The sequence below is a fragment of the Salmo salar genome, chromosome 13 (genome assembly GCF_965601325.2).
Source record: "Salmo salar chromosome 13, fSalSal1, whole genome shotgun sequence".
Taxonomy (NCBI): Eukaryota; Metazoa; Chordata; class Actinopteri; order Salmoniformes; family Salmonidae; genus Salmo; species Salmo salar.
In genome coordinates, this window is record NC_138303.1 from 96,211,617 (window position 1) to 96,229,600 (window position 17,984).

At 42.9% G+C, this 17,984-nt stretch overlaps 1 long non-coding RNA gene across 1 annotated transcript; it reads right to left on the reverse strand.

The window, feature by feature from the left end:
- Positions 1–9,641: 9,641 nt before the first annotated feature.
- On the reverse strand, positions 9,642–16,327 carry LOC123726150 (uncharacterized). Its single transcript, XR_006758467.2, has 4 exons — positions 15,950–16,327; positions 14,659–14,726; positions 12,476–14,440; positions 9,642–10,778 (listed from the first exon to the last, which is right to left on the reverse strand). It is a non-coding gene; the product is annotated as an uncharacterized LOC123726150 (long non-coding RNA).
- Positions 16,328–17,984: the final 1,657 nt, after the last annotated feature.

Here is a 17,984-nt window from a genome sequence, read left to right on the forward strand (position 1 = left end):
AAGTCAGATTTACTATAAGAAAAATGTTATTACCTTTGCTGTTCTTCATCAGAATGCACTCCCAGGACTTCTACTTCAATAACAAATGTTGGTTTGGTCCCAAATAATCCATTGTTATATCCAAATAGCGGCGTTTTGTTCGTGCGTTCAAGACACTATCCGAAAGGGTAAATAAGGGTGACGAGCACGGCGCATTTCGTGACAAAACATTTCTAAATATTCCATTACCGTACTTCGAAGCATGTCAACCGCTGTTTAAAATCAATTTTTATGCCATCTTTCTCGTAAAAAAGCGATAATATTCCGACCGGGAAAGCGTGTATACGTACAAAGAGAGAGAAAATAAAAACATCTCGTGCCCTCGTGCACGAGCCTGAGTCTCAGAGTACTCTGACCGGCCACTATCCAAACGCGATAATGTGTTTCAGCCTGGGGCTGCCTCGATATCATTCAGCTTTTCCCAGGCTCTGAGAGCCTATGGGAGCCGTAGGAAGTGTCACGTTACAGCAAAGATCCTCAGTCTTCAATAAACAGAGACAAGAAGAACAAGATCTTGTCAGAGAGGGCACTTCCTGTAAGGAATCTTCTCAGGTTTTTGCCTGCCATATGAGTTCTGTTATACTCACAGACACCATTCAAACAGTTTTAGAAACTTTAGGGTGTTTTCTATCCAAAGCCAATAATTATATGCATATTCTAGTTACTGGGCAGGAGTAGTAACCAGATTAAATCGGGTACGTTTTTTATCCGGCCGTGTCAATACTGCCCCCTAGCCCTAACAGGTTAACTGCCAGGAGTTCCCGGTTTCCAATGTCAAAATTCCTCTGCAGGTAAGAGCTTACGGGAAAAGAATGCACATGGGTGGACCTTCTGATCAGAGGAGGAACGTTGAGACAGAACAGCACCTACCCCGGTGTCAGAGGCGTCCACCTCCACGATGAACTGGAGTCCTGGGTCGGGCTGAGTAAGGACTGGAGCGGAGGTGAAGCGATGCTTGAGTTCCAGGAATGCTGCCTCTGCACCAGGAGTCCAGTGGAACAGAATGGAGGTGGTGGTGAGAGGTGCAGCCAGATGGCTGTAGTTGCGGATGAAACATCTGTAAAAATGTGCAAACCCCAGGAAACGCTGTAGCTGCTTCAGGCCACTGACTGTCATGACCTTGGCGGGGTCCATACGTAACTGTCCCTGTGAAATAATATAACCCAGGAAAGACATTGAGGCAGCATGGAACTCACATTTTTCAGCTTTAACAAAAACCTTATTCTCCAACGGTCGTTGAAGAACTTGGCAAACATGCTGCTGGTGAGCCTCAGAGTCCTTAGAAAAAAATCAGGATGTCATCTAAATAGACAAAAATGAAGCGTCCCATCACATCCCTCAGCACATCATTGACTAGGTTTTGGAAAACTGCATGGGTGTTAGTAAGACCAAAAGGCATGACCAAATACTCAGTGACCCAGCGGTGTGTTGAACGCAGTCTTCCACTCGTCCCCCTCTCTTATGCGGACAAGGTGGTAGGCATTCTGGAGGTCGAGTTTGGTAAACACTGTGGCACCATGGTGTGGGGCAAAAGTAGAGCTGATGAGTGGCAAGGGGTACTTGTTCTTTATTGTGACATTATTCAGCCCACGGAAGTCTATGCACAACCTCAGTGACCCATCCTTCTTCACAAAGAAAAACCCAGCACCCACCGGGAGGAAGATGGCTTGATAAGTCCTGCAGCCAGAGAATCCTGGATGTACCTCTCCCTAGCCTCTTACTCGGGGCGAGAGAGGTTAAATAACCTGCTGCTGGGAAGAGGAGCTCCAGGCTGGAGGTCAATAGCGCAGTCGGACGGCCGATGAGGCGGCAGCGACAGGGCGCGGTGCTTGCTGAATACAGGAGCTAGATCGTGATACTCTGGAGGAACTGATGACAGGTCCGGAGGTTCTGGAATGGACTGGAGCACAGACAAGGCAGGGGGAAGGTCAGAATGTAGACAATTAGAGTGACAAAATGAACTCCAAGTGGTTACCTTTCCGGCAGTCCAGTCAATCTGTGGGTTGTGTAGCTTTAACTATGGATGGCCAAGAACCAGGGGGGAGTAAGGACAGTCGATTATGTGGTAACTGATCTTTTCCTGGTGGTTTCCAGAGAGACGCACGATGACAGGGATGGTTCTCTCACAGACACGGGCGAGGAGCTGTCCGTTGAGAGTGTTGGCATCGAGGGGTGAATCGAGTGGGACAGTGTCCAGGCCCAACTGGGTAACGACACCTTGGTCCAGGAAGCTCCCATCGGCGCCCGAATCGATGAGAGCAGACAGGAAAATCCTGGCTCTGCCACACAAGGTTGCCTTCAAGCAGGGGTCTGGGAGAAGATGGGCAGGCGTTTTGGATCAAAGGTATATCTCCCACTACTGCCGAGCGCCCTCTTTTGCTGGACACAGGCAACAAGTGGAGACAAAGTGACCAACCTGGCCACAGTATAGGCAGCTCCTAGCGCCGATTCGCCGCTTCCTCTGGAGGGAGATGGGTCCGGCCGAGCTGCATTGGTTCAGGATCAGGAAGAGCCTTGGAAAGGGATGCAGTCGGAGAAGGAGGACAAGGCGCTGAAGCAGATGTCATGGTCCATACAGAAATGGTTGGTTGAGATCGGTGTGGAAGAACTTGACTGGCTTGCACAGAACCCTGACCTCAACCCCATCAAACACCTTTGGTATGAATTGGAACGTCAACTGCGAGCCAGGCCTAATCACCCAACATCAGTGCCCGAACTCACTAATGCTCTTGTGGCTGAATGCAAGCAAGTCCTTGCAGCAATGTTCGAACATCTAGTGGAAAGCCTTCCCAGAAGAGTGGAGGCGGCTGTTATAGCAGCAAAGGGAAGAGAAGTGTTGGCCTATCCCCGGAGAGATAGAGATATGCCGGTGGCATGCTACGACACTGACATGCATTTCTTTATGTCAGATGGCTACTGTGTCTGCTATACAGTTATAGACGTACAGAAGGAAAGTAATTCGAAAATATTCGATCCAAATATTTTGTAAAAAGATAAACATTGTATTGTTAGCTTAAAGGAGTAACTCTGGTAGGCCTGTAACTGTCTTCCTCACCTCAAGTTCAACTGTTGGAGTCAGTGGGAGTGCCAGGGCACATTGCCTCTGTATCATAGGCCTGCAGTAGCTAAAGCTTAATAATTGCCACACCATACCAAACCTTCACAAATGTTTCTAAACTTTATTAGGGTAATATTGTCACGCCCTGATCTGTTTCACCTGTTCCTGTGATTGTCTCCACCCCCTCCAGGTGTCGCTTATTTTCCCCAGTGTATTTATCCCTGTCTCTCTGTGCCAGTTTTCTTGTATGTTTAGTCAAGCCAACCAGCGGGTTTTTCCCCATACTCCTTTTGCTATTCTCCTTTTTCTAGTCCTCCCAGTTTTGACCCTTGCCTGTTTCTGGACTCTGTACCCGCCTGCCTGACCATTCTGCCTGCCTTGACCACAAGCCTGTCTGCTACTCTGTACCTCCTGGACTCTGATCTGGTTTTGACCTTTTGCCTGTCCACAACCATTCTATTGCCTACCCCTTTGGATTATTAAATATTGTAAGACTCCAACCATCTGCCTCCCGTGTCTGCATCTGGGTCTGTTTACAGGGAAAATATAAGCAGAAGAGCAAATGCAAACAAGGGAGAAAAAGCACTACCATCCCCTGTGCCCCCCAAAAATCCACACAACACTCCCCAAAGCAAATAAAAAAAGTTTCACGACCCTCCCCTATTTTGGACCACCCAGTCAATTTCGATCTGTCCTTTAGCAATGGCAAATATACTTAAAATGAGTAAGCAACACTCACCAATAAGCCATTCATCCTCAACAGCTCCCGCCTGGAGGCTTATAGGCCAACATTTCTGTTCTGCAGAATGAACTAGTCGTGCTTTCCGCCAGGCCACCTTGCTACCACATTCAGCAGCATCTTTTGTGCATCACAACCAGTTGAGGGAAAAGTACCCAATTGTCATACTTGAGCAAAAGTAAAGATACCTTAATAGAAAATGACTCAAGTAAAAGTAAAAGACACCCAGTAAAATACTACTTGAGTAAAAGTCTAAAAGTATTTGGTTTTAAATATACTTAAGTATCAAAAGTAAATGTAAATTAATCATTTCAAATTCCTTATATAAACCGAAACAGACGGCATAAAATCTATATATTTTTTATGTACGAATTGCCAGGGGCATGCTCCAACACTTTAATGCAGGGAACTTAAATCCGTTTTACCTCATTTCTACCAGCATGTCACATGTGCAACCAGAGAGAAAAAAAACTCTAGACCCCCTTTACTCCAGACACAGAGACACGTACAAAGCTCTCCCTATCCCTCCATTTGGAAAATCTGACCATAATTGAATCCTCCTGATTCCTGCTTACAAGCTAAACTAAAGCATGAAGTACCAGTGACTCGCTCAATACGGAAGTGGTCAGATTACGCAGATGCTAAACTATAGGACTGTTTTGCTAACACAGACTGGAAATGTTCCGGGACTCATCCGATTGCATTGAGGAGTATACCACATTCGTCAGAGGCGTCATCAATAAGTGCATCGACGACGTTGTCCCCACAGTGACCGTACATACATACACCAACCAAAAGCCATGGATTACAGGCAACATCCGCACTGAGCTAAAGGGTATAGCTGCCGCTTTCAAGGAGCGGGACTCCAACCCGGACACTTATAATAAATCCTGTTATGCCCTCAGATGAACCATTAAATAGTCAAAGCGTCAATACAGGACTAAGATTAAATCCTACTAAACCGGCTCTGACACTCGTCGGATGTGGCAGGGCTCGCAAGCTATTACGGACTACAAAGGGAAGCCGTGAGTTGCCAAGTGACACAAGCTTACCAGACGAGCTAAATTACTTCTATTCATGCTTCGAGGCAAGCAACACTGAAGCATGCATGAAGCACCAGCTGTTCTGGACGACTGTGTGATCACGCTCGCCATAGCCGATGTGAGTAAGACCTTTAAACAGGCCACCATTCACAAGGCCGCAGGGCTAGACGGATTAACAAGGACGTGTATTCTGAGCATGCGCTGACCAACTGCCAAGTTTCTTCACATTTTCAACCTGTTGCTGGTCGAGTCTGTAATACCTACATGTTTCAAGCAGACCACCATAGTCTCTGTGCCCAAGAACACCAAGGTAACCTGCCTAATTGACTACCGACTCGTAGCACTCACATCTGTAGCCATGAAGTGCTTTGAAAAGCTGGTCATTGCTCACATCAACACCATCACCCCATAAACCCTAGACCCACTCCAGTTTGCATACCGCCACAACAGATCCACAGATGACGCAATCTCTATTGTACTCCACACTGCCCTTTCCCAACTGGACAAAATTAACACGTACTTGAGAATGTTGTTCATTGACTACAGCTCAGCGTTCAACACCATAGTGCACTCAAAGCTCATCACTAAGCTAAGGACCCTGAGACTAAACACCTCCCAACTGGATACTGGACTTCCTGACTGGCTGCCCCCAGGTGATAAGGGTAGGCAACAACACATCTGCCATGCAGATTGTAAACACAGGGGACCCCTCAGGGGTGCATGCTTAGTCCCCTCCTGTACTCTCTGTTCACACATGTCTGCATGGCCAATTGTGACTCCAACACCATCATTAAGTTTGCCGACAACACAACGGTGGTAGGCCTGATCACTGACAATTATGAGACAGCCTATAAGGATGAGGTCAGAGACCTGGCATTGTGGTGTCAGGACAACAACCTCTCCCTCAACATGATCAAGACAAAGGAAATTATCGTAGACTACAGGAAAAGGAGGGGCGAGCACACCCTCGTTCTCATTGAGAGGGCTGTAATGGAGCAGGTTGAGAGCTTCAAGTTCCTTGGTGTCCACATCACCAACAAACTAGGATCGTCCAAGCACATCAAGCCGGTCATGAAGAGGGCACGACAATGCCTATTCCCCCTCAGGAGACTGAAAAGATTTGGCATGTGTTCTCAGATCCTCAAAAAGTTCTACAGCTGCACCATCAAGAGCCTCCTGCAAGACGATATAGATGGTAGTGAGTACGGCCCAGTACATCACTGAGGCCAAGCTTCCTGCCATCCAGGACCTCTATACCAGTGGTGTAAAATGTACTCAATTGTCATACTTGAGTAAAAGTTAAACACACATGCTTTGTTTGTAAATTATGTCTAAATGTTGGAGTGTGCCGTGGCTATCCGTAAACTTAAAAAACAAGAAAATGGTGCCATCTGGTTTGCTTAATAAGGAATTTGAAATTATTTATACTTTTACTTTTACTTTTGATACTTAAGTGCATTTTAGCGATTACATTTACTTTTGATACTAAAGTATATTTAAAACCAAAAACTTTTACTCAAGTAATATTTTACTGGGTGACTTTCACTTTTACTTGAGTCATTTCCTATTAAGGTATCTTAAAACCTGTTATGGCTAGGGGTTTCGCTAGCGGAACGTTTCGACAACATCCGGTGAAATTGCAGAGCGCGAAATTCAAAAAACATTATTAGAAATATTTAACTTTCATACAATCACAAGTGCAATACGCCAAATTAAAACTTAACTTCTTGTTAATCCAGCAACCGTGTCAGATTTCAAAAAGGCTTTACGGTGAAATGAAACCATGCGATTATCTGAGGACAGCACCCCATCATTCAAACACATGACAATCATATTTCAACCCGCCAGGCGCGACACAAAACTCAGAAATAACGATATAATTCATGCCTTACCTTTGAAGATCTTCTTCTGTTGGCACTCCAAAATGTTCCATAAACATCACAAATGGTCCTTTTGTTCGATAAATTCCGTCGTTATATCTCCAAAATGTCCATTTATTTGGCGCATTTGATTCAGAAAAACACTGGTTCCAACTCGCCCAACATGACTACAAAAAAATCTAATAAGTTAGCTGTAAACTTTGTCCAAACATTTCAAACAACTTTCCTAATCCAACTTTAGGTATTTTAAAACATAAATAATCGATAAAATTTAAGACGGGATAAACTGTGTTCAATAGTGGATAAAATGAAAGTGGAGCGAGCTTCAGGTCGCACACCCAAAACAAAACAGTCCACTTGGCTATACACCCAGAAAGGAAAGGGCTACTACTTAATTTCTCAAAGGAAAAACATCAACCAATTTCTAAAGACTGTTGACATCTAGTGGAAGCCCTAGGAACTACAACCATCAGAAATCTAGATTCACATAGAAAACCAATTGAAAACACAGTCACCTCAACAACAACAAAAATTCCTGGATGGTTTGTCCTCGGGGTTTCGCCTTCCAAATAAGTTCTGTTATACTCACAGACATAATTTTAACAGTCTTAGAAACTTTAGAGTGTTTTCTATCCAAATATTTCTATCCAAATTCTATGCATATCCTAGCTTTTGGGCCTAAGTAGCAGGCAGTTTACTTTAGGCACGCTTTTCAATCCGGACGTGAAAATTCCACCCCCCAGGGTGAAGAGGTTAATGCGTCCGCCAGATCAGAGGCAGTAGGGATGACAAGGCATATTCTGTTGATAAGTGTGTGAATTGGACCATTTTCCTGTGCTGCTAAGCAGTCTAAGTACTTTTGGGTGTCAGGGAAAATATAAAAGGTACAATATTTTCTTTAGTAATGTAGTGAAGTAAAAGTAAAAGTTGTTAAAAAATATAAATATTAAAGTAAAGTAAACCCCAAAAAACTACTTAACCTCTTGAGGACAGGTTAAGTAGTTTAAAAATAATCCATTACCGCACTTAGAAGCATGTCAAACGCTGTTTAAAATCAATTTGTATGCTATTTTTCTTGTAAAATAGCGATAATATTCCAACCGGGCAACGTTGTATTCATTCAAAGGCTGAAAGAAAAAAAATGGAGAAGTCTCGTGAACGCGCATCTCAGTCTCATTGTCCCCAGGCTGACCACTTACAAACTCTGCTGTTGTACTTTGCCCAGAGACAGCAGACACCCCATTCCACTTTCTGGCAGCTTTAGAGAGCCAATGGAAGCCTTAGAAAGTGTCACATTACAGCACAGATGCTGTAATGTCGATAGAGATGCAACAGAAGGACAACAAATTGTCAGACAGGGCACTTCCTGTATGGAATCTTCTCAAGTTTTGGCCTGCCATATGAATTCTGTTATACTCACAGACACCATTCAAGCAGTTTTAGAAACTTTAGAGTGTTTTCTATCCAAATCTACTAATTATATGCATATTCTAGTTTCTGGGCAGGAGTAGTAACCAGATTAAATCGGGTACGTTTTTTATCCGGCCGTGAAAATACTGCCCCCTATCCCAATGAAGTTAAAGTATTTTTACTTAAGTACTTCACACCACTGCTCTATACCAGGCGGTGTGAGAGGAAGGCCCAAAAAATTGTCAAAGACTCCAGTCACCCAAGTCAAAGACTGTGGCGAGTGGTACCGGAGCACCAAGTATAGGTCCAAAAGGCTTCTTAAAAGCTTCTACCCCCAAGCCATAAGACTGCTGAACAGCTAATCAAATGCACTGACCCCCCCTTTTTTTAACTCTGCTGCTACTCGCTGTTTATTATCTATGCATACTCACTTTACCCCTTCCTACACTACTGTTCAAAAGTTTGGGGTCACTTAGAAATGTCCTTGTTTTTGAAAGAAAAGCACATTTTCTGTCCATTAAAATAACATCAAATTGATCAGAAATACATTTTAGACATTGTTAATGTTGTAAATGACTATTGAAGCTAGAAACAGCTGATTTTTTATGGAATATCTACATAGGCGTACAGAGGCCTATTATCAGCAACCATCACTCCTGTGTTCCAATGGCATGTTGTGTTAGCTAATCCAAGTTTATCATTTTAAAGGCTAATTGATCATTAGAAAACCCTTTTGCAATTACGTTAGCGGAGCTGAAAACGGTTGTTCTGATTAAAGAAGCAATAAAACTGGCCTTCTTTAGACTAGTTGAGTATCTGGAGCATCAGCATTTGTGGGTTCGATTACAGGCTCAAAATGGCCAGAAACCAATACCTTTCTTCTGAAACTCGTCAGTCTATTCTTGTTCTGAGAAATGAAGGCTATTCCATGCGAGAAATTGTCAAGAAACTGAAGATCTCATACAACGCTGTGTACTACTCCCTTCACTGAACAGCGCAAACTGGCTCTAACCAGAAGAGAAAGAGGAGTGGGAGGACCCGGTGTACAACTGAGCAAGAGGACAAGTACATTAGAGTGTCTAGTTTGAGAAACAAACGCCTCACAAGTCCTCAACTGGCAGCTTCATTAAATTGTACCTGCAAAACACCAGTCTCAATGTGAACAGTGAAGAGGCGACTCTGGGATGCTGGCCTTGTGTGAGTGTGAACAGGTGCGTGGAGCAGACTTGAGAAGTTCTATTGTTCAAAATTTCCTTCTCTAATCTATTGACTTCAAATAGAGTGGGGATTTAGATCTTGGTGCCATCTGCATTCTGCCTGCGGAAGTTATAATCTAGTGCTGCCAGCCGTGTTCTGGCCTCAGACTGGTGGTGAAAAGGAAACACGTTTGCTGACATACATCAGAATATGTTTCTGGTAGGACTCAAGATCAGCTGTTGACGTTTTTTTTAAAGAACACAGACAAGTCATAATGAATCCGTCATGAAATAAACTAAATTGTAATCCTCCTTTGGCTGTATGCATGTCAAACATAACCCTAATGTAGGGTTTCTTAACCCTCTCCTCTGTGACTAATAGGCCAATATGTTTCATAACTTTTCTGGTGGTCCCCGAGGACAGTAATGCATAATGGACCATTACATGTAACCAATTGCTAAATATGGGGAAGGATTCTTGAGAAAAAATGTAACCCAGCTGAAGATCCTTCAGCCACCTTGTGTTGAGGACGATGTCTGTGAGAGCCTGATGTGCTGGAGAGCCCTTTTGATCCATTCCTTGGTGTGGTTGTCCCCCAGGAAGTCATGTTCACAATGTCCCTGTGTCCATATGTGCTCATTCACCACATGGTGAATAATACCTCTCCACAGGTCCTGAAGCATAAAAACCGCAATGCATGCATTTAAAAAAAATATTTCTCATTCTCCACTTTGCCGATTGCAGTTATGATTTCAGAAATGTAGTGACAAGTGCTAGCTCACAGCTAAGCACAATACAGTAAGTATGTCACCACTCAAACATAACACATACATGACAGTAATAAATAAGACAATATAAATTACAATAAACTCCTCGTATGTGTCCGCCCTTTTACAGCACCACCAAAAGTGGTTGACAACCTCCTTCATCCACAGGATGAGTTTTGCCTGACCTTTAATCTGTGGTAGACAACCTCCTTCATTCACAGGATGAGTTCTGCCTGGCCTTTAATCTGTGGTTGACAACCTCCTTTGTCCACAGGATGAGTTCTGCCTGGCCTTTAATCTGTGGTTGACAACCTCCTTTGTCCACAGGATGAGTTCTGCCTGACCTTTAATCTGTAGTTGACAACCTCCTTCGTCCACAGGATGAGTTCTGCCTGGCCTTTAATCTGTGGTTGACAAACTCCTTTGTCCACAGGATGAGTTCTGTCTGGCCTTTAATCTGTGCTGTCTAGATATGATAACAATTCCAACACTGGATCAACATCTTCACGTCATAAAAGTAAAAAAATATATATATATACTGTAAAATCTATCATTTCATACTGCATGGATTTTCTTGGCCACGTTCTTGGCTCTATGCCGCTATGTGCTGTATTCCTCTGTCTTCATATTTTCCTTTCCCTAGGTCTGAAAAAATATGAGAGATATACAGTTGAAGTCGGAAGTTTACATTCACCCTTGCCAAATACATTTAAACTCAGTTTTTCACAATTCCTGACATTTAATCCTAGTAAAAATTCCCTGTTTTAGGTCAGTTAGGATCACCACTTTATTATAAGAATGTGAAACGTCAGAATAATAGTAGAGAGAATGATTTATTTAAGCTTTTATTCCTTTCACCATAATCCCAAAGGGTCAAACATTTACATACACTCAGTTAGTATTTGTTTAACTTTGGTCAAACGTTTTGGGTAGCCTAGCACAAGCTTCCCACAAGAAGTTGGGGGAATTTTGGCCTATTCCTCCTGACAGAGCTGGTGTAACTGAATCAGGTTTGTAGGCCTCCTTGCTCGCACATGCTTTTTCAGTTCTGCCTACAAATGTGCTATAGGTTTGAGGTCAGGGCTTTGTGATGGCCACTCCAATACCTTGACTTTGTTGTCCTTAAGCCATTTTGCCACAACTTTGGAAGTATGCTTGGGGTCATTGTCCATTTGGAAGAACCATTTGCGACCAAGCTTTAACTTCCTGACTTATGTCTTGAGATGTAGCTTCAATATATCCACATCATTTTCTTTCCTTCAACGCCATCTATTTTTTGAAGTGCACCAGTCCCTCCTACAGCAAAGCACCCCCACAACATGACGCTACCACCCCCGTGCTTCACGGTTGGGATGGTGTTCTTCGGCTTGCAAGCATCCCCCCTTTTCCTCCAAACATAACAACGCTCATTATGGCCAAACACTTCTATTTTTGTATCATCAGACCAGAGGACATTTCTCCAAAAAGTACAATCTTTGTCCCCATGTGCAGTTGCAAACCGTAGTCTGGCTTTTTTATGGTGGATTTGGAGCAAGGCTTCTTCCTTGCTGAGTGGCCTGTCAGGTTATGTCGATATAGGACTCGTTTTACTGTGGATATAGATACTTTTGGACCTGTTTCCTCCAGCATCTTCTCAAGGTCCTTTGCTGTTGTTCTGGGATTGATTTGCACTTTTTCACCAAAGTACGTTAACCTCTAGAAGACAGAACGCGTCTCCTTCCTGAGTGGTATGACGGCTGCTTGGTCCCATGGTGTTTATACTTGCGTACTGTTGTTTGTATAGATGGACATGGTACCTTCAGGAGTTTGGAAATTGCTCCCAAGGATGAACCAGACTTGTGGAGGTCTACAATTTTGTTTCTGAGGTCTTGGCTGATTTCTTTTGATTTTCCCATGATGTCAAGCAAAGAGGCACTGAGATTGAAGGTAGGCCTTGAAATACATCCACAAGTACATCTCCAATTGACTCAAATGATGTCAATTAGCCTATCAGAATCTTCTAAAGCCATGACATAATTTTCTGGAATTTCCCAAGCTTTTTAAAGGCACAGTCAACTTAGTGTATGTAAACTTCTGACCCACTGGAATTGTGATACAGTGAAATATCTGTCTGTAAACAATTGTTGGAAAAATTACTTGTGTCACGCACAAAGTAGATGTCCTAACCGACTTGCCAAAACTCTAGTTTGTTAACAAGAAATTTGTGAAATGGTTGAAGTACGAGTTTTAATGACTCCAACCAAAGTGTATGTAAACTTCCGACTTCAACTGTATATATTTCTAAAACAATTCAATCTTGTAAAATTAACATTTTAGATGTGCATGATCATAACCAAACTTACTCATTAGAGCAGAAATCTGAACATATGTGCAGATTTCTTTTAGTGGGATCTCCATAATCAGCTGATCCATGGTCCTAATGAACACCTTTTTCTCCATGATGACAGAGTTTCTCTCGGTCTCACTCTGCTTGCTAATGATCTCATCCTCGTAAATCACTTGATGTAGGTCACGCGTGTCTGTGGATGGAGGTGCATCTGTGGATGGAGGTGTGTCTGTGGATAGAAGAGTCTTCCGAAAGGATGGAGTCATGCACTGCCTCTTCCACACTGATGACCGGTAGTCTATCAATGCGCAGCTGTGGATGGAGAGATCCACCCGTTCTGTTTTAAAACAGAAAATAATGTGGCAAAATAATTCAAATCAAATCAAAGTTTATTTGTCACATGCGCCGAATACAACAGGTGTAGACCTTACAGTGAAATGCTTACTTACAGGCTCTAACCAACAGTGGAAAAAGGGTATTAGGTGAACAATAGGTAAGTAAAGAAATAAAAACAACAGTAAAAATACAGTGAAAAATAACAGTAGCGAGGCTATATACAGTAGCGAGGCTATAACAGTAGCGAGGCTACATACAGGCACCGGTTAGTCAGGCTGATTTGAGGTAGTATGTACATGTAGATATGGTTAAAGTGACTATGCATATATGATGAACAGAGAGTAGCAGTAGCGTAAAAGAGGGGTTGGGGAGTGCACACAATGCAGATAGCCCGGTTAGCCGTTTGATTACCTGTTCAGGAGTCTTATGGCTTGGGGATAAAAACTGTTGAGAAGCCTAGACTTGGCACTCCGATACTGCCTGCCATGTGATAGTAGAGAGAACAGTCAATGGCTGGGGTGGCTGGGGTCTTTGACAACTTTTAGGGCCTTCCTCTGACACCGCCTGGTGTAGAGGTCCTGGAAGGCAGGCAGCTTAGCCCCAGTGATGTACTGGGCCTTACGCACTACCCTCTGTAGAGCCTTGCGGTCAGAGGCCGAGCAATTGCCATACTAGGCAGTGATGCAACCAGTCAGGATGCTCTCGATGGTGCAGTTGTAGAACCTTTTGAGGATCTGAGGACCCATGCCAAATCTTTTTAGTTTCCTGAGGGGGAATAGGCTTTGTCATGTAACACAGAAAATAATGTGGCAAAATAATTTTCGATAAGATGCACATTTAAAATGTATACATGGCTAAAAGCATGGAATGGTAAACATACCGGACACAAAGTGAAGGAATGTGTTCTTCGTCCAAATCAAATCAAATTTATTTATATAGCCCTTCGTACATCAGCTGATATCTCAAAGTGCTGTACAGAAACCCAGCCTAAAACCCCAAACAGCAAGCAATGCATGTGAAAGAAGCACGGTGGCTAGGAAAAACTCCCTAGGAAAAACTCCCTAGAAAGGCCAAAACCTAGGAAGAAACCTAGAGAGGAACCAGGCTATGAGGGGTGGCCAGTCCTCTTCTGGCTGTGCCAGGTGGATATTATAACAGAACATGGTCAAGATGTTAAAATGTTCATAAATGACCAGCATGGTCAAATAATAATAATCATAGTAGTTGTCGAGGGTGCAGCAAGCACGTCCGGTGAACAGGTCAGGGTTCCATAGCCGTAGGCAGAACAGTTGAAACTGGAGAAGCAGCACGGCCAGGTGGACTGGGGACAGCAAGGAGTCATCATGCCAGGTAGTCCTGAGGCATGGTCCTAGGGCTCAGGTCCTCCGAGAGAAAGAAAGAAAGAGAGAATTAGAGAGAGCATATTTAAATTCACACAGGACACCGGATAAGACAAGAGAAATACTCCAGATGTAACAGACTGACCCTAGCCCCCCGACACATAAACTACTGCAGCATCCAAGCTGCTGTCCCCAGAATCTTCAAACTCGTCAGACTCCTCTTCATCAGAATCTTTGAGGGACTCCAGGTCTCATCAGCACCACTCTCGTCAGCACCAATTTCATCATCCCAATCGATGCTATCACTAATAAGACAGAATAATAATATAATGGTCAATTGTAAATACATACAACAAAAGTAAGCACACTAGCACATCACAAATACTATGCTCAATTTCATCAGGCTAAATAGAAGTGATAGCATTTACTGAATAAGTTCTGTACAACATTGGCAATACACATATAGGATGATAATGTCTGGGGATAGTTAACAAAACAAAACTTTTGTATAGCCTGCTTTTGCCTTCTGTTGCCTGCATGGTGCTCCCATCTAGCTCAACCACTCCAGTCTCCTCCAGAATCTCACCCCTCCTTCAGAAAAAGACAGTTGGTTATACTCCAAGCATATAGTATCTTCATTACTGGCTAACATTTGTAATATTAGAGAGAGAGCTATTTCAGTACCAGAGAGATACACCCCCACATATGCCACTCAAAGAAGGCAGGCACAAAAAGAGGGACACAAAACACAGAAACCAATTATAAATTATGTACACAGAAGAAAGCTCACACTACCCTATACCCATCATTGAAAGGAATAGGAAAAAGGTATCTACAGTTGAAGTCGGAAGTTTACATACACTTAGGTTGGAGTCATTAAAACTCGTTTTTCAACCACTCCACAAATTTCTTGTTAACAAACTATATGATAATACTGCACTACTCCTGACAACTATCTTGTTCTTGCTTTCTCTAGGGACTCCATTTCCGCTGGGGCCTCCACTGTTGCCCTCTCAGTGCCACTATGAGGTTGCTACAACCTAGCCTATGAATGAAAGTTTACAACGTAGGTGCACAAGTCGAGAAACATTGGCGTACTCAAGGTGACAGACATTGACACATTCAATACCTCCTGCATCTAGCTGATCTAGTGTGTAATCACTTGTCCAACAGTTGCAAATTAAAGTTTCGGTTTGACAAATTCAGGTATGTTTATCCCAGTTTAGTTATGTTTGCTTCTATTTAAGAGTAGTTTTTCAAGAGAATGATTACACCCCTGATCACACGCAAACACAGTTCACTTTCATAGCAGCCAGATACAAACAGCTTGATCCCGTTGATCATTGTATAATTCCTTCTCGCATCTATGCACTCTCCTCCTCTCACCTTTTCCCTTCGCTTGTGGACTTCAGTGCACAACACATCAGCCATCTATGACCAGGCGAAAAAACCTTTCCAGCCAAACCTTCATATCATAACAGCAAACCACTATGCACAACCTACATCGTTGTTACCATATTAATTATTATAGTTAACATAGCTACGGGCGCCGAAGACTTGGATGTCAATTACGGCAGACCCCTGCACCTCTCTGATTCAGAGGGGTTGGGTTAAATGTGGAAGACACATTTCAGTTGAATACATTTAGTTGGACAACTGACTTGGTACCCCCATTCCATTTCCTTTCCTTTACTAAACCTAACACGTTAGTAAACCCACTACAATCATGCAGTACAGGGTACAATTTGTAGCAAGCAGTTTAACAGTTACACCAACAGTCCCGGTGCAATAAATGAATACAACCAAAAGCTTACCCTGACTTGGAAGAGTTCCAGTGTTGGATAGCCATAGCCATCTAGCTAACATAGCATCCCTCTCTGTTTGAGCCGGGTTTTTGAGTAGGCTAACATAGCTAGCAGCATTTACTAGCTAAGAAAGTGAAAGTGAAAATAAATCGCTCTCTCTTGCTGCTCTTGCTTCTCCTTCCTTTATGAAGAAATTAACTACTCAACCCATTTTATGCACTGCAGTGCTAGCTAACTGTAGCTTATGCTTTCAGTACTAGATTCATTATCTGATCCATTAATTGGGTGGACAACATATTACTTCATGCTCTGATAGGTTGGAGGACGTTGTCATAATTACTGCGTAAGTCAATGGAAGTGAGTGAGAACCACACGCCTCCTAGGTTTTGTATTGAAGTCAATGTACCCAGTGGAGAACAGAACTATTAGCTGTCCACCGGGTACACCATGGTGCTACCCTACAGAGTGCTGTTGAGGGTACTGTAGACCTTTATTTGCGAAACAATGTATTTTAATCAATTATTTGGTGACATGAATATATTTAGTATGGTTTTATCTAAAAAGGATAACTTTTTAAATGTTTCAGTATTTTATTTTTATGAAATTCACTGAGGAGGATGGTCCTCTCCTTCCTCCTCTGAGGAGCCTCTGCTGTATGATTATTTAATAGTCAGAAGAGCTTTGAACAACAAACCTGTGACCTAAAGCTTTTTATGTCCCATTATGTGCATCAGTAGTTTCTTCCGCGTTGACCCTGGTCCTGACACCCTTCTTTACTATGGTACTGTCCCTCCAACTTGATTGCACTTTTCTTTGTGTAGTTTCTGTTGTGTTGCTGCTCTGTCTTTACTCTGCCTGACTGGCCCAGTTCTCACCACTTTTCTACTGGCACTCAGCAACGGATAATGACAGCAGATAAGAACCCTGCAATGTCTGGAAGGGTTTCTATACCCTCTGAAAATTCAGCTGGCCTAGTCGACAGACTCCCTTTTATGCCAACCATAACAAGGTAGAGCAAACCGTGCTGCTGGACAGCCCTATCGCTTCATCCTGTACATAAATAGTTTCCCCTAGCCTAGTGTACGTACGTGATTAAAGGGATTCAGGGATTCAGGGATTCAGCAGTCACATGGGAGGGATCATTAGACTGAGGAATGTTCCATGGCTTGGCTCTCTGGATTGCAGCAGAGTCATGTTGTAATTCTATTCAATCCCAACGAATCAATTGGACGATTTAAGATATATTTGCTGTCGTTGCTGTAAATGAGAATGTGTTCTCAGTCAACTAACCTGGTAAAATAAGGTTTAAAGTATAACATAAAAAATACTATAATATGATACCTGAACTGTACAGGATTTAAGATATATTGTAATACAGTACCTGAAATGTACAGGACTTATTTCCCTTTTTTTTTTTTTTTTTTTTACATGGAACTCCCATGTATTAATTTTATTATCACAGATAATGATAATTGTCATTTGTATACACAACAAAGTCTAAAGCATCCACCTGACAGGATAATATAAGATGGCGCCGATGGAGATGGCAGCATCGTGACTAGCTCTTAGGAAACTTTGCAGTATTTCGTTTTTTTATGTACTATTTATTACATAATTTGCTCAGGAAATGTTTTGTGTCATTACATACAGCCGGGAAGAACTATTGGATATTAGAGCAGCGGTAACTCACCAGAACTACCAGCATTACGACCAAGAATGTGACTTCCCTGGAGCAGATCCTTTGTTCACTCTCCCCAGAGCAACTTATTCCAGAGGCTGACCCAAAACATCGTTGGCGGAGGAGAGGCACTCGAAGTGGCCTGTTGGTTAGACATAGGAGGCGCGCACACCACCCACCACTTCCGAGTATATTACTCGCTAATGTTCAGTCTTTGGATAACAAAGTTGATAAACTGAGGGCAAGGATTTCTTTCCAGAGAAACATCGGGGCCTGTAACATACTTTGTTTCATGGAAACATGGCTCTCTCGGTATACTCTGTCGGAGTTGGTAAAGCCAGCAGGATTCTCAGTACATCGCACAGA